The sequence below is a fragment of the Lagopus leucura genome, unplaced genomic scaffold (genome assembly GCF_019238085.1).
Source record: "Lagopus leucura isolate 7727_CA_CO unplaced genomic scaffold, USGS_WTPT01 Super-Scaffold_100004, whole genome shotgun sequence".
Lineage (NCBI taxonomy): Eukaryota > Metazoa > Chordata > Aves > Galliformes > Phasianidae > Lagopus > Lagopus leucura.
This window is the reverse complement of record NW_024962264.1, coordinates 6,696,428-6,720,244: the sequence shown is the minus strand read 5'-3', so window position 1 is coordinate 6,720,244 and position 23,817 is coordinate 6,696,428. Positions and strand designations below refer to the sequence as shown.

Below are 23,817 nucleotides of genomic sequence, written 5' to 3'. Positions count from 1 at the left end.
TGCAGAGAAAGACGAAGCAAAAATCCCCTGTTCATCAGCTCCTATAGAGTTTAAAAAGTTTTTAAGTTCAAAAGTCACTGTATTTCTTGTGATGGAATAATATAACTGGGAGAGAAAAAGTAATGGATTCATACATGCCGTTATGAGAAGTAATGTTTTCCAACATCAGATTTGGAATATTACTTGTAAAGGAAGAGTGTAACAAGTAGTAATTTAGATGCCAAATGGTTGACACAGGGAAAAGAACGATGAGGTTTAAGCTAATGTAATGAGTGGCAAATAGTTGCTTGCCATTTTCTTTTCTCTTTTTCTTTATTTTTAGAAGGGAATAAAATTTCTTTTCAGTGAAATTAAACAGCTACCAAGAGGAACAAAGCAGAATAAGTGCTGGGCAGGAAAAGACAAAGTAAATGAAAAGAAACTGCACATTGAAGAAAAAAAAAGAAAAAAAAAGAAAAAAAAAAAATTTCTTGATTACCGAATGGCATTTAATTTATTTTTGATCTTCTACTTTAATAAAGCTTTTGAGAGATATCCTAATTTTATATATATATATATACCACATAGCAACTTTTAAATCTTCAGATAGGGAAATATAAAGATAATTAGGCAGCTTTAATTCCCGAGTCTTCAGCGTACATTTTAGTTAGGATGATTTCAACTTGAAGAGATGTGTGGTTGAGAAAGGAATGCTAGTTTTACATTTTAAAAGTCATAATGCTTCACATAAACGTGTTTTTTTTCCTCATAAGCTTTACTGTCTGTATGCTGTTGTTTGTTTCTGTGTTGTTTTTTTTTTTAAAGTGATACATGAAGACACCTGCTACTGCTTTTTTTTTTTCTCCTTATTTATGTTTTTGAATCAACTGACGTTCTCTTCTTTGTTCTGTTTGCCATGTAGTGTCATATCATACCTTCACAAATGAGTATCAATAAGTGTACTTTTTTGGGGATTCTCAAAACAGTAACACTACAGAAATAGGTTGTTGTTCCTGAAAGAATAACTTGTGGTATCTATTTGGACTTCTGGGCTACTTATTCATTAACTAGGTATTTTTATATAAAGGATTGTTCACTGATAAGCGGAAATCCTGAGATTTGCACCTTTTACCATGCAGGGGATTCAACCTCTTTCTTTTTCGTTGTTTGTGTACTGATTTTGTCATTCAGTGAGACTATTCAACAGTGCTTTTCTCTTCAAATATTGGCTTAAAAGACATAAAAAGTGCTCTCTTCTTATTTCCCTTCACCTCCACTTTTAAAGGTTTGTTGTCCAGTGCTAACTGAGGAGTTCTTCAGTGCATCTTCTCCCCCAGACTCTAGCATTGTCTGGGCAGATGGAGATGATTTTCCATCTCCTGTTGCCGAAGAATTTTCTGTTATTGTGCAAGGGTAGTTTCTTGGTGAACTGCATGCCCGGAGAGGATCACAGGTGCTTACCCCTCACTTGAGCTAACAGAGTTTGCTTTTATGTTCATTTGCCCATGGGAATCTTTCCCAGATGTTCAAAAAAGCTGTTTTTGCGTAACATCAGACCCTAAAATGCAAATTGAGCGATACACAATGTACTTAGTCACCTGTGGTATGGCTTTATTATCAAAGTCTAAGAATTAAGACAACTTTGTTATTTCTTATTGAATATTTATAAGGAAATTAATAAGCAAAATAGTTGATTAGGATTGACCAGATCTTAGGTGTTGCTGCAGTAGAATCTGGTTGCTTGTGTTTCTTCTCAATGCTCTTAATGCCACACACCATCCTCCAAACCACTGCTGTGCTCTTTCAGGTGTTCATCAGGAGTCCCAACAATCTATTCTAATGTCGCATATTTGTTCTGTTTGAAGGATTTTTTGTTTCCTTTGTTTTCTTTAAAATTTTATCTACAAGGGCTTCTCTGAAAGTAATTGTCTCTTACTTGATTGTACTGATCCATGATGTCAGAAGTGGATGTACGTGGTGTTGCAGTAGAGGCTGAACCTTTTCACTAATGTTCCATTACATTATGCTGCTGTGTGACAATTGGCAGCACTCTGACAAAATGATGTCTGACATGAAAGTATGTATGCAGTGAAGATGTGTCACTGAATTTCTCAATATAGAAAAAAGTGGCATCCAGTGACATTCATTCATGCTTGCTGAACGTTTATGGAGACCAACCACTGGATGTGAGTACAGTGAAGGGGTAGGTGGTGTGTTTCAGCAGTGGCAACAGTGACGGTCACTTTTGCTGATACAGATTTTGGACAAGCGCGGCATGCTGGTTCTTGTTCACTGCTGGCAAAAAAAAAAAAAAAAAAACAAAGAAAAAACAGACTGTGTGACAATTTTGGAGACCAATTTTACACCCGCAAAAGTATAAAGGAATGCCCAGGGAGGTGGTGGAGTTACCGACCCTGGAGGTGTTCAAGGGATGCTTGGACATGGTGTTCAGGGATATGGTTTAGTCAGAACTATTTGTGATAGGTGGGTGGTTGGACTGGATGATCTTGTAGGTCTTTTCCATAGCTAATGATGGTGACTATTCTGAAAAACAGTGTTTTTTAACTGAGATTTTACTCTATCAATTTGGTGTTTGTAGCTGTTGTAGCTTCCATGAAAATAAATAGGAGGTTTTACTTTCAGAGCAATCCATGTAGAATCATTAAGACTGGAAGAAACCATCTAGTCCAACCATCCACCTCACACCAGTACTGCCCACTGAACCATTTCTCTAAATACTATATCTACCCTTTTTTTAAATGCCTCCAGGGATAGTGACCGAACCACCACCCTGGGCAGCCTGTTTTAACACCTCAGCACTCCTTCTGAGAAGAAATTTTTCCTAATATCCAACCTGAACCTCCTCTGAAACAACTTGAGTCCATTCCCTCTTGTCTTATTTCAAGTTACACAGCTTTGTTTTTTCTCAGGATATGCTCCAGGGCCTTGGTGTCTTTCTCACAGTGAGGAGTCCAAAGCTGAACACAGTACTTGAGGTGTGGCCTCGCCAAGGCTGAATACAGGGCGATGATCACCTCCCTGCTCCTGCTGGCTGCATTATTTCTGATACAGACCAGGATGCTGTTGGCCTTCTTGGCTACCTAAGCACACAGCTGGTTCAGCTGAGCACTGGCCAACACCACCAGGTCCTTTTCCTCCATGCAGCAGAGAAAATTATTGAAATTACTTTCTAATTCTCTCCCCATCCTTTTGGTTTGTTTTGTTTTTCTACTTTCTGGTGTCTCCTCTGCTTTTCTTCTCATCCCTTCCCTTTCTCCACCTTTTTTAGAGATTAGGTCAAGTACTAACGTGTTCTTTGTAAACACATGTGCATGTTACAAATTTTGTTTTCTTTCAGTAATTAAAAGTCCTTTTCCTTTTAGTTTCTTTCAAGAAGTTTAATAATTGTTCAATAGATTAAAGGAGATAGACTGTGTGACAATTTTGGAGACCAATTTTACACCTGGAAAAGTATAAAGGGATGCCCAGGAAGGTGGTGGAGTCACTGACCCTGGAGGTGTTCAAGGAATGCTTGGACACTGTGTTGAGGGATATGGTTTAGTCAGAACTATTTGTGATAGGTGGGTGGTTGGACTGGATGATCTTGTAGGTCTTTTCCAACGTTGGTGATTCTGTGGTTCTGTGATGTTAGGAAATGTGATGTAGACATAGAAATATGTCTAACGTGATACAGATGGAGAGGTACTTGCTACAGAGGCAAAGCAGCATGGAAATAGGTGGGAATGCAGAATATATTCATAGGATTAGGAACTTCTAAGAAAGTTTTTGCAGTGGTGCAGTGGGTGTGTTAAGGAGAAAACAAATGTCTTTCAGCTTAGACTCCTCAAATGTATGTGAAACCAATTACGTGTGAAAAAGTAATAACAGATAGAAAATGTAAGAATGCATTGTTGGTGTCTTATGCTGGAGAAGCACAATTTTTCTGTTTAATGATAGGCCTTGTCACTTCAAACAGAAGGGTGTAGGTGACTTAAACTCTGAAGATGTTTTTTTGCTTGTTTAGTCTTAGCTCTCCCCTATTACCATTTTAAAAACTGGATCATTCTTGTGAGAAAGCTTTTACGGGAGCCATTTTCAAAGCATTAAAGATCTCATTATCTTCCTGCTGAAGTCGATCTCCAAATTCTTTGAGGATTAGGAGCAGATTCAAATCAATAAATAAGTAAAAATAGCCATTAATTGACCCCCTCTTTTTTTTTTTTAGATTTTGTATTAATTGATTCCGTGGCAATATAACATAAAAAATAGTTTTGTTACAGATAGTGTAAGAGCTTGGATAAGATATCCTCATTTGATTTTACAATTTAATTATTTTTTCATAGTGTGGGAAAGCCACTTCAAATGCTTACATGTAAGGATATGTAAAAATGCTATTCCATTTTATCTTTTTATTGTATTTAAAAAGTATTTTAGCATCTAAATATTCAATTCTAGTAACTTTCTAAATAATATTGCATAAAATTCCCTTTTATCCAATTTGAATAACTGCGTATTTCTAAGGAGAGGCTGTACCTGGTGGTTGTTGTACATCAGGGTATAAAGGCATGAAATACTCTGCAAGTATGGCTTCTTTATTTTTGTTTTAATATTTAAATTGGAATGTTAGTACCTAGTTGTTCATACGAAGAAAAGATTCCTGCAGATTTTAACAGAAGAAAGTTTTCAGTCTCAGTCATCATGCAAATCAAAAGTTTATTAGATATACTGGGTTTCCTTTGAAATGGAGAACTTGTAAATGTTCTTAGTAATCCGAAAAAAACCCTAAGTATTTACTATCAAATATTTTCTCTGAAAATAGGGTACTCATAATCTGATTTAACAGCTGCAATTTCTATGTTCTTCCTTAGTTTCTCCTTTCTGTTTTCTCATTTATTTATCTTCTTCTATCTGTTTTCCAAATCCAGATGGAATCTCTGCAAAAGAATAAGTGAAAGGATAAGTACAAGTGAATTTGTTACTTCTATTCCTTTGTACATGAAAAGGGATGATACTAACAGCAGGTGAGACTGAGCATCAGTGCAAATTTTCATATATTTTGCTATTAGAATTAGTGAAACCTCATAGCTTAGAACCTAACACGAATTGTAATCAGCAAAAATAAGACTGAAATGCTTAGACCAGCCTGTACACTCCTGAGCCTTCTTCTTTCACGATGGATCTTAATAATGCCTGAGCTTTTTTTTTTTTTTTTTTTTTTTTTTTGTAATGGTGCTTCCACTGGAAAACGAAATGTACATCTCAGTTACTGCAGCTTCCCCCCCTTGGAAAGCTTCTCCTTACAGTTGGAGTTTGCGTTCAGCACATTTCCTCCAGGTACTTGGAACCTGTGCTATTAGGTTAAAATAAATAAAATACTGAAAGCCAGTGATGTGTACATCCTGTACTCATATCTTGATGAGGATACTAACTTTTATCAAGCCACCAAGTACTCATTGCGTATGAACACAGTGGTTAAGTGTGAACCAGCCAGGAGAGAGGCATGCGACCTAATAACATGCTAGTTGCATACTTAATAATACAGCTTCGGTAGCTGCAAGGCCTCACTGAGAGACAGAATGTCATTAATCAGCATCAAGATTTTAATACTTGATGGATTGAGAGGTAGCAGTTTTAAATGCAAAATGATGGCTCATTTTCAAGATGCCACTAATTGTAAATCAAATTCTGAGATGTTTTGTTGGAACTGTAACTGTGGATGAGTATCATTATTGTTTTCAATTTGCAACTTTCATTTGGATAGGAAAATATATCATAAAGATTTGATTTTTAATTTATTTTTATTACCTAATGTTTATTATCAGGTTCCTCATTTTGACTTGAGCATCCTGTGAGAGAATTTTCATTTTAATAGTTATTTGGTAAAAAAGAGATTAAATCAATCTTAAGAGTGTATTTTACTTAATTTCAATCATAGTTTATTGCTCAGAATATATTTATAGAGATATGCATGATTATATGAAAGGATTCATTAGGAACTATGTTACCAAGGAAATGGTTTAGTGAACCTTTTCTTCACTATGTGTTTGCTTTAAAACATTAGAAAAAGGAAGCTGGGGGGCCAAAATATGAGACAAATCAGTTAAAAGATTTTGATTTTTTTTCCTAAGAAAAAGGTAAATATTATGAGTAAAATTTTTTAAAAATCTAAGAAAAAAGTCCACTTTTCAATAAGACTTTTCATTCTCTTTTCATTCACAAGAAGGTGTGAGTTGTCTGTAGGAATGGGAAAGTCAGTTTTCAGACATTGGTGACTAGTGCTGTGATACTGATCACCATTTTAGCTATCCAAAAATGTCCTTGGTTAAGCATGCTGAACTTCTGTTAGGCTCAAAGGTATCAGAATATATGTGAACCTTGCACCTTGGTGGCCTTAAGAAACCTTTCATTTTACATGAAGAACTCTTTGTATGTAGGTAGATATTTAGCATCCACTTGAGAAATGACGTGGCTCTAGACAACCGGAGAAGTGTAAAAGACATTTACAGTCCAAAATGCTAGGATTTCCTTTTTTTTTTCTTTTTTTTTTTTTTCCTGGAGTTTGAGGATCAAAAGAAGAAAGTGCAGAGCAAAAAAAATCAACAGAAGGCAGCGTTTCCAATGAAAGGGAATCTGAATGTTTTTAGCCACTATGTTAGTTTCTTTGGGTCTGCTGACATATGTACTTATGAAGATGTGTTTGGGCATATGATTGCAAAACCAGTTAACTGTTGTTACATACCTTGGGCTGAAAATGTGTTAAAGATTAGTCAGCACTTGATATACAGATACTTATGTTTTAAGCATCACACCCTCTGCAACACTTGTGAGTAATGTAGTGTGAAAAGACCCAGCTAAATACATTAACATTTCTTTCAGTTCCAGCTAGTTTCCAAGAGATCTGTGGCTTGCAACTATTGCTTAGCAGTGAAAAAGTTTAATCGGTATAAAAAGAGAGGCATCTACATGGCAGCCACATCAAGCAGTGTTAGTGGCTATCAGGTCTTTGAATTCAGGTTTTCCTCTCACATGCAAGTACATTTTCATGACCAGAGTAACCAGTAGCAAAGTTTTAAATGAAGGGCAGTTATTTGATTATGTGAACATAAACCAGACCAAACTGCAGAATGTACTACACCTGAATATTTCAGAAAGAACTAGGCCCAGTGCTTCAGGCAGTGGAGTAAAAGAAGAATTTTATACGTCTGATACAAAATGTGCTGATGGCTTTCATTGTACAGCTGAGCGCGGAGGCTTCATAATGAAAGTGCCGGCTTATCCTGACTTATGAGGTACTTAAACTACACCTCTGCACAATATTTTATTGTGTAAACTGATTAAAAATTTACTTTCCATGAGTTTGTGGTACTTCTAAAAGAGTGATCTGTATAATGTCTTTGTTTTATTTTAACAGCAGCTGTACAGCACTGCAGTGGGTCATCATGCTCTCTATTGTGCTGTCTTAGACAGCAATATTACCCTGTTCTTTTCATAAACAGATCAAAGACCCTCTGAATATTATTCAGTCCTAGGCATGAACTCCACAGCTGTAAAAGCTAGAGGCATTGCTCTTGTGGTCAGTTGTTCCCATCTGTTCTTGTCCCAAGGTGATTTTTCCTGATTCCAAAAGTATTTCTTCCTCCTGGTGACTCAGTCTCCTAAATTATTCAAAAAGAATAAATACATGCCTTAACAGACTTTATAAGGAAAAGTAAACATTATTATTATTATTATTTTAAGGCTTGTCAGCATTTCTATTTTAGGCCTAAGTTACAAGTGTCTATTGATATGCCAAAGCTGAATGTTTGAAGGTAGCTTGTGAGTCCATGCAACTCAAGGAACATCCCAAAACTATTCATTTCTTAAACATATAAGGCTGCTGTAAATCATTTTGGGGGATGGCAGAATTTGAAGTTATTTAGCAATTCTAATTTAGCGTTCTGCTTGATTTGAACCTTGTGGTATTCAGTGACATGGCTCTTGCATGTGTTTTTATTGCATAGTTACCGTTTCTCTTTCTTTAACTGAAACATAACTGACTATAAATGTGTTTGCAGTTCCTTTCAAAGTGCAGCGTGATCTGCAGCTTGTACTTATTACAGCTAATGACAGCATTTGGCATGCTATGGTTTGCAAAGCTGACCTCTAGATTAGGGTAGATGAGGTTCTGTCACAAAGAAATTATCATTTACTTAGGCACTCTGAGTCTTATCACTGAGATAGTACCTTTGTAGTAATACATTGTATTACTACGTTGTAATAAAGCAATTTATAAGCAAGTCTGTTATGAAGTCCTACCAAAGCAAACCATAATTACTGTGTCACAATAGGCAGATAAACAACAGAAGCTATCAACACCTGCCATTACCTCCTCCTCTTTAGTGCAATAAGACACTAATAGTGCCATGAGGGAGGTTTTCTGTACAATAGCACTTCACCAGAGGTGCTCACAAAGGAGTCTCCAATCCAAAGCCTATGTGGGCATGAGAAATTTTTTTTCGTTTTTCTAAACACAGCTGTATCTTCTTATCTTCTTTATATATGACCCCTGTGTCTCCCTATAATTGTATGCCAGATACATATCGCTAAAAACTGTTAGGGTGTTTTCAGTGTTGTACTTATTTCCTTGAAAAACTGAAAATATATCATATGAAATATAAATAAAACTGTGTGTGTTGAGTTAACTTCTGCTAATCAGAGATAAAAAACATATATTTTTTCTGGTTTCCTGAATGAAGCAATTGAAATGAAATATCCAGGTAGAAACAGCAAGGTGAACAAAGATTTCATCCCAGTAGAAAGCCCTTTTCTTATTATTACTAACATTTTTTTTTTTTTTTTTCTTTAAAAGCATCAAACAACTGGGTATCATCTATAGTCATACATTATGCTAAGTAAGCTAAAGAATTGCAGATCTTATTAGTATGAAGCTATCCAACTCTGTACTGGACAAATTAAAATTGGCTCTGCAAGGTAAGAAATATTTTTGAGTGTTGCTTATGAAAAGCACACAGCTCATTTCTCTATTTTGAATCTCATCAGAGCTGGTACATTTTGCTCATCTTATGTTGGCTTGATCTTGCTATGATAATACACTATATATGATTTTTTACGCTGATGTTATTAAGCTGTTATTTGCATTGCTTATCTAAAGGAATTTCTGAAGTTATACCATTTGATGTGTTGAAATCTAATGACGGATTTAGGGTTAAATAATATCTCTAGTCTTGAAAAAAACAATTCTAACATATGAAGAAAGTTAGTAGGAAAAGTTTCATATCTTGTTTTTCTACTTTTTTTACTTTTGAAAGAAAATTTCTCTTTGTACCCTTGAACCATCAAAAGCACAAAGAGTAAGCGAGAGTCACTCACATGCTAAGATTTTGCTGGGAAGAAATGCTATTTAAAACAAACAAACGAAAAAACCCCAAGTATTTCAGGATTTGCAGCATTTCATAATTCTAAGGTTTTTTTTTTTTTCTTAATTTGTACAGCTTATAATGTTGATACATTGAAAAGGGGCGCCTTAACAACATACATAGTAGTAAGGAGTTCATGTGTGGATGAAATTTATCCGAACAGCGAAAACCTCCTTTTACTTGCAAACTGGTTGCCTTTACTCCAGATATTAAGCACACTATTTTGAAGGGCTAGAGTTACCAGTGAGCCCAGGTTTACATTAGTCATTGTTTTTGCTTTTCAAGTAATTATTTCTTTACCATTAAATTTGAGGTTTTATTGCCTACAAGCAATAGAAAGTGAAATCATTAGAATCTGACATGCTGTCTTATGGTATGTGTCTTTTTGGAAACACTTAAGCCATCCTTCACTAATAAGAAATGAGATATCAGGACTGAAGTTCTGGCAAAATTGATGAGCTTTTTGCTTCAAAATGGATGCTGAAATAATCATGTCCTTAAGGTGACTTTTAATGTAACTTGTAAAGGGAACTTTCACAATGTTTTCAGTGTTTAGGCTTTCATTATATTCTTTGAATCTGCAGTGCAGCTTGTGCTTATAGAAGCTACACAATCAGGGTTGGGCTAATGCTTTCATAATTGTCAGCTTATGCTACAGACTGTGGTAGGCATTAAATAGTTCTTAGTATTATCCGTTGGAAAATACCAAGCATAAATTCAGACTTCGGACATTTTCTTAAGGCTAACACATATCTGTAGCATTTAATTAATCGTGCCATGCCCAGAAAGGAGTAGAAAAAGTAAAAAAAAAAAAAATATATAAATAAATGTTAACAAAAAGGTTAGAGTATTTGTTCCTTGTACATTTGCTAATAAAAAGAAGGCAGTGTAGACCAAAATATTCCTCATGTTCCTAACCCAGCAGATCAAGGAAATGCAGAAGATTAGAATCTGATAGGAAATCTTGTTGAAAATACATAGGTTTCTCCAAAATATATGCTTTCTATTTAGTTCCAAGGAAACTACAACAAAGAGTGCAGTAACTCTGTTTGAGAAAGAAAATGTCCAGCTGCAAAACAGTATTTTTCAACACAGTCACTACCAGTACCTATGTATTTTCACCAGTGATGAACAAGAGCTTCCATGCCCTGCTTGTAAAAATTTGCAGACATGACCCATTGTTCCACAGCTGCTGTGATGGCATCATTGCTAAGAGAAAGTTGCTCACACAGTCCATCCTTTATCAACACAAACAGATGAAAGTTAGAAGGTGAGAAATCCAAACTAAACAACTGATGGTGTAGGGTAGTCCGGCCAAGGCTGGCCATGTGGTTTACAGAGAGGTTTAGGGCTTGGTGTCTATCATCTGGCAAAAGGGTGTCATCTTCTCTGGCCTGATTCCAGAAGGTTGAGCCTTCAGTTTAGTCAGCATTGCACTGCAGCAGTCAGACCTGATGGTTTATTCAGATTCCAGGCAATCCAGAAGGATCATCACTTTCCCACCTCTAAAGTGTACATTACTTTAACCCATTGAGAGCTGTGTCTTGCACTTTCTATTTTGATGGGGAATTCACATTGCCATTCCATGGACTGTTTTGACACCAGCTAGTAGAGATGCCACTATGTCTCATTGCTGGTAATTATGAGATCCAGGAAACTGTCTTCTTCAGTCTCATATTGGTTCAGTAGTTCCTGATAAACATAAATAGCGTAGTCTTTCTGTTCCTGTACAAATATTTGTGGAACTCACCTGGTGCAAACTTTGCTACACTCCAGTGTTGGCAGCATTGTCATTTCCACTGCACTGAGGCTCATATTCAACTCAATAAACAGTTCCCTAGTGTTAATCTGCTGATTCGTGAGAATGAGCTGATCAAAATGCATATGGCTGCCTAGAACATGGCTTATCTTTCTCTATTGCTACTGCTGGAACACATCACCCACTGCTTCATTGTTGTGTCATCCGCTGTTTGATCTCCATAAGTGGTCAGCAAGTGTTGGTGAGTGTCATTGAGTGCCATTTTTTCAGCATGGAGGAATTTACTTCCACACCTGTGCTTAATACACACCTCCGTGTCAAATGCCATTTTGTCAGAGTGCCCTTCGGCTGCCATCTGTCACATGGCAACAAAAAGTAATGGAATATTGGCCAGAAAATTCAACTTCTGTTTCCATACCACTGTTTGTGTCTTGATGTCATAGGCCAGCATCATAAAGTAGGAGGCATTGCTTTCGGAGCAGTGAAAAGAAAGTATTGAGTTCACTGTTTATACATGCTTTGAATATACTTACGTATGGAACAAGAGGATATAAGTTACTATTATCTTAAGAAAATGTGATTCAATATGTTGAGGGGTTCTGGGAACTGAGAGACTTACAAGTTTTGTAATTCCACACTTCTGTACTGGAGCTCCACAAACTATTAAATACATCCTATTTTAAGTAGGCAAGTCCTGTGCAAAAAACCAAATAAAATGAAACAAACAAACAAAAAACCAAGGCTTCCCCATTAAAAAAAAAAAAAAAAAAAAAATTTGTTTTTTTTTTTTCTTCTTTTCTCATTTTCTCAGCTGTACAACTGAGGAACTCTGTTGCTGTAACTGTTACATGTGAAATTTCAATAACATATTTTGTAATAAATCGCAGAACTTCAGGTCTGATGGGAAGAAATAACTATTGCGTCCCTCTATAGGTGCAGCACGTTTCTTACCTAACAAAAAAAAAAAAAAAAAAAATAGAGTTAATCAGTTATATAACTGAATTTATGGAGGATAATGTGTAGGCATTGTTGCTCCAGAACACTTAGTAATAGTTGATAATGTTTGGTATAAGGTCATTTTCAACAATTTTCTATCTTCTGGCGTATGACTCTCTATGTGGGAGGCTTTTTAAAACAAAGTATACTTGGTAAATATTCTGCTTTACTACGGTCTGTTCTTGAGAAAACTCAGTGTAATAAATATGCAAGAAAATAGATAGTAATAAAGAGAACTGGTAGAAGAGTAGGAGCAGATGAAATACAGTCTGCCAGTGCTTGGATTTTGGTCAAAATGCCAGTTGACATAGAGCCATGTATCCAGTGGAACAACCTCCAGCTCATCTATTTTCTTTTTCTTATGCTATCAGAAACATTATCAGAATGTGACCCCCAAACAGTAAGAACATTATTGATCTCCTTTTATTAATGAGCTGGGTTTGCTGAGGGTCATACATCAAGACAAATGTATTCTGTCAGTTGTTCTACAGAGATATTACATACAAAGGGTAACAAAGTAATATTTTTCATGCTCAGTTTGATGGGATGTCAGACTGCTGTGTGCTTCTGAAAATATTTAATATGCTTAAGCATCATTGATCTGAAAGTAAAAGTGAACTCTTTGAACTAGTGTTTTGTCCACTATGAAATGAGACCTTAAAAGTTGGACAGAATAATTGATTGATGGCTATTGACTCACTACTGTTTCCTATGTGCAGTCAAGGAGGTCTCAACAAGGGAGAATTGCAAGAGAGCACAGCTTTTCCTGAGTTCACATACAGCTGTGACCAGGTCTCTAGCAGAGGCATTTTAAAGGGAAATTCTGTCAGGGCAGCAACAACAAAAACAGGAAATGTCATTCAAAATTATTAATTGATGCCATTAACATGAAAATGAAGAGTATGTCTGATCGCAGAGGAGACAGTAATGTGAGCACAATGCAAATAGAGCCAAGGAAATCTGAGAATGCAAGAGTTCTATAGACTTGAATAGACTTAAATACATGTATTACAAGGATAAAAGATAAATGTATGTTGGAAAATGCTTGTTGTTTGAAAATATTCTAACTGTGTGAAGAAGTTATTTCAATTTGGGAACCAAACAAAGATTTGATATTTCAGGATAATCTTCCATTTAGGAAAGATAGATTCTAAGAGACGGGGAGGTGTTTGTGGACTTATAAAACTAGACTTTTACCTACGGATCTTGCAGATGGTAGGGCTGTACAAACTAATCTGAAGAATTTCTTGCTACTGCAGAGCATATTCAAATTGTAAATTCTGTGAAGAGTGTCTTCTGAACCATTAATGGATATGGGTAAGTAATTATGTAGTCCTGAGTTGAAATCATCGTTAGAAATATGTTGTAGGATTGAGTATGTGTGGTCCTCAGCTTTTAAACAATATAAATCTTCAAAAGCTTAGCCAGAAAGAGTGGAAGAACAGCAGAATTTACATATTATATTAGCAAAAGACCTTTCTTTCTGGATAACTCCTTTTTAAAATTTTCCTTCAAACATGAAAAAGCTGCAATAACATAGATACTTGTTAGCTTGGAAAGATACTTGAAAAGATCAAACAGTTGTTTTTTGATCTGATTAACTGTGATATCTTACAGAAGCAGTGTGAAAATTTAGCCTTTGAGATAACGTGCTTCCAAATATAGTCTTTGATATGTTTATTTCTTTTTTGTGCAATACATTTTCTTGAAATAAAAATCTATCTGGAACCGCACAGTAAACTTACAAGCAGCGTATCACATTGGTCAAAGTGCTTTCCCTGCTTGGAAGAAGGCTTTCATTTTGGTGTACCAGTAAATATAATTTGATCTGCTGTTGTATCTCAGCAGTGTTTCTGTATGATATTTTTGATACAGTCATTCTCTAGAGGCTCTCCTTTTTCTTAAAATATATTCATCCTCGAATGGTCTTCAAGAAATCTCTGTAGTTGTACTCAGGATAATTTGATGACAATCTATTCTGAGGAACTTCAGTTTTCGGTTATTTTCCTGAGGATTTCTCGTACATACCAATTTTTTTGTACAGTGCACACTTGTCCTATTGAAATCACTTGCAGCTGAAGATACTTGAGGACATTGGAAGAGAATTATCACACATCAGAATTTTAGTATTTAAGAAGTGTTATAACTGACAATATTTCAGGTATCTGTGCTCCAGAATGTAATCCAGACCTCAGAGGTCTGCTTCTACGTTTCTCATATGCCAAAGAAATCAGAGCGGTAGCTCAAATCCCAGGCACAGAACTGAATTACTTAATTGGAGATGGTGCTTTGTTTGAATTCAGTGCACCCCCAGGTCAAGACATTTCCTCTGCTCTGGGCTTTTGTTCTTTATTTCTCTTTTATTTATTTATTTATTTTTTAAAATAATTACAATTTAGGATCCTCCAAGTTTTAAATTGAAGCAGTTTTGTTGTCTACAGATTAACAGCAATTAATAAATTAGTCAGACACTGCTTTTTATCTGTTTTATGGAGGAGAAACTCCCACAGAAGGGACAGAATTAGGACTCCTGTTATGATGAGTGACGTTGTTTTCCACAGGGCATTTGATGTAGATGGGGCAGTAGCTCAGCAAAAATGAGGTAAGAGCAATAATATGAAAAGAGGACACTTATTTTTTGTTGTTGATGTTTTGTTTTTTGTTCTAGCTGTCAAATATGACGAAGCTCATATCCTCCTGAGCACAGATGAGAAGTATCTATTACTGAAACAGAGCATTAAAAAGGAGTTCTAATTTTAGCAGGAATTTTTCTGATTAGCTACCTGTATGGGAACTGTTGAGTCTGAACCACTGATTGATCACCTGAAGCAAGGACTGAGTCATCCCTGGGAGCACAGGTGAAGGCAATTCAGCTGTTTGACCCGAAGGGGTGGAACCTGGCTGCACCTCTTCTAGACCTCATTTAAGGGTTGAATGCCACTGGGTAAGGGTTTCTTTCTAGAGATCTCTTCTTTTAGAGTTCTCTGCTATGAGCCTCAGACACAGGTAAGCATTTGAATTTTGACTGCCTTCTTCCACCATGATAATCTTTCTATGAACCTGAAAATACCATCCTAACCATATCACTCTTTGAACTGTGCATTTGTTAATTGTACGTTCCCTGTATAGTTCTCTTTTACTTTGTGTATCTCTTTTCTAGGATTCAAATTGTTACGTTAGGAGATGTATCTGCTGAATGAATGTGAAAATAATTGGTTCTGCACTGTGTATTCCTATTCCAAAAAAGTTTTCTCTGTTAAAATTGGTATATTTTCTAATGACTCTCTGACTAATTTCATTATCTGCTGTCTGCTTCAAGATTTCATCTCATGTATGTTTTGCCAGTGAACTTTATAGGAAACTTCATTTCCTTTTCTGCCTGAGATGAAAAAATGAAAACATTTTCTTTTTTTTTTTTTTTCTTTCATGGTTACCTTGGAGTAGGGAATACTTCCTGAGCATACGCATGCAGCAGTCACTCCTCTTCATCTGTCTCATAGAGCATGGTTTTCTCTACTGACATTTCAATTACTTATTTTTATCCCACAGTAAGATTTTCTGGGTTTTTGTGTTACTTTCCCAAACACAGCATCTCAATTCATTGGAAGAGAAACATGTTACAGCCTCGTATGTACTTCTTTTATTTCATTTCCTTTAGTTTTGCTTTTATCTTCTCTGCCATTCTTCAGTAACACCCTAAATTACTTTCTTTCTAAATCCCAGTTTGGTGCCCTCTATTCTCCTTTCTATTGACGCATCTTTCTTGCTGATTATTTTTTGTGTACTAGCCACTTTTCTTTGTGTTTCTTCCTGTCTCCTTGCTGAATGTCTTATTCTTTCTTCCTAACTTCAAGCTCTTTTGCCCAGTCCTATTAGCTTTCCGTCTCCACAAATTGGTGGCCGTGCTCTTCAAAAAGAACTTATCAACTCTTTCAAGTCTTTGCAAGCCCCCTACCTTTTAACTGCTGATTTTGCTCTACAGTCCTAGAATTTTTGATTTTATTCAACGTGGACTCTTACAATGAATCATACATAGCATTAAGCAGGTTAGACTGATGCTCACTAAACTGCATTTTAGAATTACAAACCACAAATTTCTCTTATAGATTTCGAGGTCTGCGATTTAATGAAGCAGTGGTATTTTCTGCTTGCTTCAGGGCTGTACTATGGCATCATGTTTGTATTAGTTTTTGGGCAAGAGTTAGTAGTCTAGACTTGCTTCATTTCTCTTTGCTCCCTCACATTGCTCTTCTGTGTTGACTTCACACATCTGGTATGTCATGAGATGATTTAACTAGAGATCGTGAAGTACTGCTTAAGCAGAAGAGGTGATTTGAGGTTATGCAAGCAACCTTGATTTTTTCTAACTAGTGAAACTTTTCCTTACAATTTTATAAACATGAGTTTAATGTAATTTTTGTCTAATATATATATGTTATAGATAAGTCTATCTATCTAATAAGCAGTTTGAAATAATATATGTAGATTCTTCTTTATATTCTTTTCCGTAAGTCAGCAGACTAGAGTTCATTAACTAGATATGGATCTTTTCCAGTCTGTAAGCATTCACCAAAGAATGGATTTAGCACTATATTCATATGGTAAATGTAGTGATATTGCGTACTTTAATTGAAAGTTGAGCTTCTTTTAGCCCTTTTCTACGTACACATATTTTTCTTTTTTGGGAAGAGACCTGTAATCCAGTTTTCTTCTCATTTCAGTAGAATTCCTACTTCTAAACTAATGTACGTAAGTAATTTTGAGCCTCAGTAGACACCCCTGTAAGGGTTAAAAAAAATCTGTGTATTTATGTAGTACTTACAGAGCTGTATACTTAAGCAAAGTACTCAAATAATATCGAAGTATTAAATAGAGCAACCATTACCATAATAAATAATATCTATTTGAATATTAAAAGATTAATATAATCATAAAAGATTTCTGTGGTGTTAGTGAATTCTTGCAAAAAAAAGTGATAGACGACTATAATAAAATACTAGAAGTTTTTCCTTTTCTAAAAACAATTGCATAGCATGTGAGTTGTGACTGGAGATTTGCCACTTAAGTAACTTGACCAGTAATGTCACTTCAGCTTGAAACATGCTTGGAAACACTTATGATGCTTGTATCTCCCAGTTAACTATAATATGATGATGATTGCAAATGCGGCACTGATAGGGCTGTTAGAGTTTTTGATAAAACTTTTGCAGGAGATTCTAATGAAAAAGTGCGAACTTTGAATCTTCCAATTAAAAACAGCAACAGAAAGTGAACTCTAGACTAGGCATATTTCTCTAGACTAGGCATATTTCAACTATTTCCAAAGTAAAGCTCTCCTCTCTTGAGACCTTTTCTCATTTTTATGGTATTTAAAATAGAATAAGGAGACTTTTATTCTTGACTTTTTATTTTTGAAGTCACTTAGCAAATTGTCAGGTTCTGAAATAAATTCCTGTTTTTTTTTTTTAAATTCTAATAAGATCACGTAAGTGCATGAATTCAGTAACTGCACCACCTCCAACTTTTTCTGGAGAATTTCCACACTACTATTGGTGTCTGATAACATGGAAAGAACATGCCATGTATGCTGGTCTTACATAACATAGTAACATACGTAGTTGACTTGACAAAAGAGACAGTTACTTGAAATGTACCAAAGATCATGGATGTGGGCGGAATTAGTTATTAAAGGGCTACTTTTTTCCTGAGAACATGAGTTCCACATCACCCTCTGCTGAAAGAATTCTCTTTCACTGAGGGAACTGATTTGTTAAACTGGGAGAATTGTGCACCAAGTAAACTCCATTCGTTGCTCATTGTACCGGACTTTATCCCATTGTGAACATTACCATTCTTAACAGTACCCCTTTTGCTGCCCTTTAAGGGGCTCACTAACCTTGTTTAAACACACCTTCAGAAGGGAACATGACCAGTGATACCAGCCTGAGATAGCTGAAAATTTGCAAAACATCTAGCGCGAGACTGAAAACTTTATGTCCCTCACAACGAAACTATCAAAAGTGGTGTTCTATAATAAAAGCCTCTATGGAGACTCTGGACAAAATCAGATGGTGCTCTTCTGCTGGTAACTGGACACATTTCACCTTCATAAATTATTTATAGCAGTTCATGCTAGTGGCTATCTCAGTAAGGAGAACTGCGTTTCTGATCTTTCAGCCCAAATCCTTAAGGAATAACCTCAAAAAATGAAGATATTCATACGTAACATTCACAGCTGCACTTGACATTAAAAATCATTGAGATACTTGCTTCCTGGTGTCTGGTCGTTTTCTCCAGATGGCACCTCTGCCTGACCTCTTGGTCCCACCAGACCTACTGAACTTATTACTGCTTCTCTTTGCTGACATCACCCTCTGCTCTGCTGCTAACAACCATCATTTTCTTTCAAATTGGCTAACTAATTAACATAATTATTCCCAACCTTGAGTTTACTGCTTTCATTTGAGATCTAAAGAAGGGCTTGTATGCCTAAAAGCTTATTATCTATAGAGCCTTCTCACAACTAACACTCCACAAGTCTAATAGAAAAGGAAAGAAAGAAAAAAGTCCTTACAACACTTCTCCCTGATGCATTGGTCAAATATCTATATGTGTTCACACACAACTAATTATTACAGTGCACTTCTTTAAATTAGTGTTACGTGTCTGGAAATTCATCGAAGTTTGGCTGTATTCAATTAGAATACTGTTTATAAAAAAACCCAAATCACTAGCTGGTTGAAACAATTTTACACATTCAACTCTTCTAGGGTGTATTGTAATGGCTGTATGACAATGCTTAAGAAAAAATAACCTCTGCAACTGAAACTAGCAAAAATATTTCTGCAAGTTTTAATAGGGTAAATATCTTTCTAGCTTAAAAGCAGTAGGTAATCTGTCATTAATTTTCTATTTTTTTTTCCTGTCAATTGTGAAAATATATCTTAGATACTTAGTTCTGAGCTCTGTATAGATTACTTTTCTTCCCCTTGGAAACAGACATCGTGATTATTAGATTTAATCTTGTAGGAGCAAAAATCATAAGTGGAAATGGGAAATTATTGTTACTCCTGCTTTAACAATAAAATGGTCTGAATCTTTAGTCTCATTTCAGTTATACTTTCATAATGCAAGTTACTATGGAAGAGCTTCAACAATAAGCATCTTTTTCAGGAAAAAAAAATCCCCTTCTAGAACTGCCTTTTTAGCTGGTGGTGTGCTCTGTTTCCTTTGGTCTGAAGACTGGTGGTTTCAGCCTTCCCAAGGGAGAAGGTTTTCAGATGAGCATCCAAAAGTCAGCACTGAGTATGGCTGTAACGATGGGAGCTTGCACCTTCCCTTTGCTGAAAGAACTACCATGTTGCTAATTCCTTACTCTTTATCCTTTAGTCTGCTTGGGCTTCCTTTAGTAAGTTTTTTTAATGCAGCCTACATGCTGTTTCTTGTCACTGGACACCAATGATTCAGGTTTTCTTTTTTTCTGTTTAAATCTGATTTTTAGCTAAACAATGAAAGACATTCCTGTGAATTAAAGCTGAGACTTTTGTCAGTGCCCCTGGACTTCTGGTGCCATCCTGGGCGTGTGCTCTATTCCATACCTCATTTTATTCTGGGAACATGGACAGTTCAATTCGTTCTGAATAATTCCTTGTTATCACTACACCAAAGGTGGTAGCGATTGTCTGACAGTCAGGCGACAACTATTTATTTACTTGTTTTGAAGCTAAAATCAGCCCAGGCTAAGACAGACTTGGACACATGCTAATACTTTGTGCTGCTGGGCCAGAACTAAATCAAAGCCAAATAATACTGAAAAGAACTACTTACAAATCAGAAATCAAACTCTCCGTTTAGGTTTCTTCAAAAACAAACAACAACAAAAGCAGGAAAAAAAGTTAACTTATCCTGTCTTCATCTGCAATGAAATGTGATTCACTTATCCCATTGTGATGCTATTGCTGGTATCCTTTTTAATAGACTTGTGTAAGGAAATTCTTTTTTAAAAAAAAAAAAAAGTAACAAACCAAATTCATTTCTAAATATGTAGTGTGCCTTTTTAAGACTTGCTTTAGTAGTAAACAGTCATCTACCAGGTGGTCTTAATGTTGCTAACTGAATTAATTTGATTAATTAAAAAAACAAGGCCTCCTTCCCCCCCAAACTTTCTGAGGAGATGTTACAATCTGTGGGCCAAAAAGCTCCATCTATTAAACAAACAAACAAAAAAACCCACAAGAAATCCTCCCCTCAAAAAAATAAGAAAAAAGAAAAAAAAAAATTTTTGCTGCTAGTTCCTCTATGTAGCACTGTACCTATCATGTACCACATGACACTTAAGCAGTTCTGAGTCAAACAAAAGAGCAGGACCCAGAGAGTGTGGCCTTCTACAAGAAGCAGCCTAATTACTGAGTATGCTGTGTTTTGTTTTGTTTTTTAAATAACCATAGAGTGCATGTGAATGAATGTGAAATTGTGAAAGCTTGAGTGTTTCACAGATAATTCTTATTTTTGCTAGCCCCTAGACAACTCTAGTAGAGCATAAATGTATCATGTGAATGAGTATAGCAGGGGCTGTATGAGCACAGTTTGAATATTTTTATTATTTTTCGTCATCCTCTGCTAAAGCACATTTGAAACAAAACACCCTGAGATTTCAACACAAAAACACTGTTCAGTGTCTCTGGGTCTTCCACAAAGCTGCTGGTATCAAGCCTGGGAGGCGTGCTGTGATGTTTTTCCTTACTTCATGTCTCTTACCATTAGTGTCTTAAAAGAATTTCTCCAGCAAAATAAACTGTAATTGCAACTGCTCAGTGCCCACCTGAGAAAATTACTTTTACTATTAAAAGTGAATGGATCGAAAAGGTTCAATGCATTCCTTTCCTACAGAAACATGCATCAGAACAAGACCAACAAAGTAGCAGAACAAGCAGAAATAACATTGCACAAGTACATTTTTATTTAAACCTGCCAGTTTTTTTTCCTTTAAATTCATTGCTCTCCTCACTTATCGCATAATTTCTTTGCGACTCTCCCCCTCCTCTTTCTCAGTGCTTTTGTGTGATTGCAATTCCTTTAATGTCAGTTTAATATCACACAGCATCCATTTTTATTTCATTAAGAACAACCATGGTTTTAAGTGATCTCTGTGTTATAAATCGGAGTCAGATTGTCACAGATGCTGAGATTCCTCATCTTTCAGTGCCCTGGTTTTGAAAATCTTTTAAATGCCTAAGTGGTTTGCTTGGAGTGTAAATCTGTCCCCCAGAGGAGATTCTTAATATTGAGCATTCCCATTAGTTGCTGTTTCAAGGCCAGCTTTAATGAACATAAAAATGTTTCTTTCACAGACATTTTAAAAAGAATCTCCACAGCAGTATGAAAGCTTTTTTCGAACATTTCAGAAAACAAGAAAGTAGCCATGGACTGAAATACTTTAACCATATTATTTTTTTCTCCAGGAAACGCAGCTATTCCGTGTGCAACTTTGTAGTTGGGAGCCCATTTACAGTAATGGTTTCAGCTCGTCCTAATGATCAGTGGAAACAGCTGAGGTAATAACGTTTTCCATAAAGAGATGTGTTGGGGCTCTGTTCAGCCTGTAGTGGGATAGTCCTTTTAATACAGCAGAAATGTGGTCTCGTAACATGTTGTCTAAGGATGTGGCAAACCACAGGAATTCTCGCTTGCATGGGCAAAATAAGAAGTCTGGCAGATACAAAAGCAGAATGTTGAGAACGCTCAATTTAGCCAAACATAATGTAGTCGTAGGATAATGGAAGGGAGTGGGGGGAGGTGGAGGCAGGAAGATAAGTGCAAAGGAGCTGAGTTGTGGCTAATTATTATTATTATTATTTAAATCCTTTACTGAGGCAGAGAGAGATCATGCCTTCAAAAACCCTCATGAATGGGCAAAAAGAAGATTTTGGTCATGGTTTTGTTGCCTGAAGTTAGCTAGTAGCCAGGAGCACAGGGAAATGTCCCTGTTCTCTAAAACGAAGAGGAATCGCTCAGGATGTTGCTGGAAGCAGCTGGACTCATTTCCCACCATGGTGATAGGGAAGAGGAGGAGGAGTTGTAGAAATGCTGCTGGCAGGAACACCAGGTTGAGTGGGGACAGGGCAGGGCATGGCACTGCTGTACTACATGGGCTGATGTTGGCCTCCTGATGGGGCTCTTTGCACCCCATGGGCAGCATAATAGCTGGTATTGCCTTGGTGTCTTCTCTGTCCCTGAGACGTCTCCTTGGATGTCAGGCTTGCTACTGCAGCCCTGCCGGCTGGGGATACCAAAAGGGTGCTTAGTGTTGTCTTGTGCCCAAAGGCCAGCTGTCCCAGTTGGCTGCGCACCACATGACTGCTATGAGCACTGCAATCCTGTCTTTTCCTGAAAGGAGGGAGCTGGCTTGCGCTGCGGCAAAACCCTACGCTGTGGAAGGTACAGATTTTGGGAATTTTGTGATTTGGAAGGGTAGTGTATAGGTAAAATCTCCCAGGGAGTGAGAGTCAATGGCTGAGAGAGGGCATCGAAGAGGACAAGTCACTGGCCTGGCTGTGTTTGGTGGTCACTTGGACGTGAGTTGCTTGTTTGGGAAGCTGCATGGCACTGGGCTCTATGAGCTTCACCGGAACAAACATTTCAGTGCATGAAATAGTAGTCCTGATAGCCTGGAGGACTATGTCTGGCATGAACAGGGGATGAGGAGCATTAGTGTTTTGTTGTGGTCTTTTGCTGTTTCTGCGCTGGGAACGAAATGGCCTGCACCAGAGTGTCTGGCTGCTCAACTCTATGTCCCAGTCAGCAAAAGGAAAGTCAGCCTGTTATTTCTTGGCAATGAATTATGTATTAGTGTCTCATTAGGAAAAACAACGCAATTGAAACACATGCATAAGCTTTTTCCTAGTCAATTAGTTCTTGTGTCTTGGTGTGAAACATGAGGGTTTCTATCCCTGGAAAGATCTTGGACTAGTGTTTTTCTACAGGGAAGACTACCAGAAAATTATACTGTAGTTGTTCATGTGATACTTGAGTACGTAGGAACCCGATGCAAAATATGCATGCTTTCTGCTGCTTTAAGTTGCCCTCACATGTCTGATATATTGTCGTGATGATGGGAAATGTGACAGAGGAGGATCTGACGAGGTCCAAGGGCTCTTGCAGGAAGGCAGTTGGAAGCCAGGCAGGCTGCCCAAGGATATCTGAAATAAAACTGTACTCGTTTTGTCTCATTTGAAGCTCATCTTCTGGGTGTGCACTGATGATACAGTATGAATGTAAACATTATTGTGAACATAAGTTAGTGCTGGTACAGAACAATGGAAATTAATGTTCATTATTTTCTGATAAAAATACCAAAGCACTGAGGGAATTTGCTACTTGTAAAAGTGCTGGAAGACATAGTCCTCACCACAGTTTATTTTAGTAGCACAAGTTGCTTCATACTGTTGACTGTAAAAGCTATTATTTCCCAAATGTATACAAAATAAGTCTGAACATGTTTACCTATAATACAACAAGGTGAACTTAATTACAGGAAGCTTCAGAAGTGTACTGCTCATGTGCTGCTGACACAGCATAGGTGGATTTGTGAGAAGGGAAGTGGAGAAGGGAGGACAATCCCTGTGTGAGAACCACCTTCAGAACAAAAGCTGAAACTTCAAAGCAGGT

The 23,817-nt window shown here is 36.7% G+C and overlaps 1 long non-coding RNA gene across 1 annotated transcript; it reads left to right on the top strand.

The window, feature by feature from the left end:
* Positions 1 to 15,098: 15,098 nt before the first annotated feature.
* Positions 15,099 to 23,814, top strand: LOC122179690. Its single transcript, XR_006178794.1, has 3 exons — positions 15,099 to 15,156; positions 21,612 to 21,704; positions 23,684 to 23,814. It is a non-coding gene; the product is annotated as an uncharacterized LOC122179690 (long non-coding RNA).
* The last annotated feature ends 3 nt before the right edge of the window (positions 23,815 to 23,817 follow it).